Source organism: Trachymyrmex cornetzi, unplaced genomic scaffold, assembly GCF_001594075.2.
Source record: "Trachymyrmex cornetzi isolate Tcor2-1 unplaced genomic scaffold, Tcor1.1 scaffold24, whole genome shotgun sequence".
NCBI classification, from domain to species: domain Eukaryota; kingdom Metazoa; phylum Arthropoda; class Insecta; order Hymenoptera; family Formicidae; genus Trachymyrmex; species Trachymyrmex cornetzi.
In genome coordinates this window covers 1,508,549-1,509,678 of record NW_017297060.1, presented here as the reverse complement: position 1 = coordinate 1,509,678, position 1,130 = coordinate 1,508,549, and the positions used below count along the sequence as shown (strand labels likewise).

Below are 1,130 nucleotides of genomic sequence, written 5' to 3'. Positions count from 1 at the left end.
TGTACAATAATTATTAGAACTTATTTCCAGTATTAACTATTTCAAGTATTATAATTATAATTATGAGAACTTATTTCCAGTATTAACTATTTCAAGTATTATACTTTAAAGATTATCATGATTTCTGAAATATGTTATCAAACATATGGGTACATTTCTGAAAACATATGTACATTTGATGTATTTGCTAACATACAAATATTTTTTTAATTTTAGACAATAATTTTTTAGAAGAAAATTTTATTTGCCATGATATTATTTTATTTAATTGATCAACTATTATTAACATTTAATATCTAATTAATTTAATTTACTCTCTGCTTAACAATACTCAGAGAAAGGTTTCTTCAATTCAAAGAAATGTTTCTTTGCTATACGGTTAAAAAAAAATTTCTTTGATTTGAACGTCATTTCTTTGATTTGAACATAATTTCTTTAAATCAAATACATTTTTTTATTTGATTTAAAAAAATAATGTTCAAATCAAAGAAATGATATTGAAATCAAAAAACTTTTCTTTAACCATGTAGCAAAGATTGCAAAGAAACATTTCTTTCTCGGTAGTTAACCCTGCGTGTGTCTTAAAAAATAATCAAAATTGTAAGTAGCATTGCAATAAATTAGATCGAGAACCCTAACCTAGAAAAAGTAGATATAAGGCACTAGATATGTAGGTATTCTCATTCACCATCTTAGTTCCATTTCTTCTTCTTCTTCTTCTAATATTTAAGGGGATGCTAAACCGATTACCCAACTCAATCAAGGTCGATAGTACAGACTTTTTTAATTCCAATTTCGATAATAGTGGCGACATCTTTAATTTAGTTTTTACATTATATTATATAATATGTATCATTTTGTCTTACTCAAACGCATACATCTGTTCTTATCTAACATATGCCAGCACTATCTATCGCAAGACCGCGCAACTACTACTACACGGAATTTCGGCTCTGTTGACAGTCCCAGTCTCCGCAAAGCATCTGTATACACGTATTTCCTATTCGGTGGGAATATATCTTTTCTAGACCTTCAATCTTAGTTCTACAAACTCAGTATCGTTCGTTTCAATAATGTGACCTCAGCTGCACGCTTATTTTCAAGATATGGACTCTAAAACTCTTATATCA

At 28.0% G+C, this 1,130-nt stretch overlaps 1 protein-coding gene across 1 annotated transcript in view; it reads right to left on the bottom strand.

The window, feature by feature from the left end:
- boss (G protein coupled receptor bride of sevenless) overlaps positions 1-1,130 on the bottom strand; it is a 14,215-nt gene that overhangs the window by 5,833 nt on the left and 7,252 nt on the right.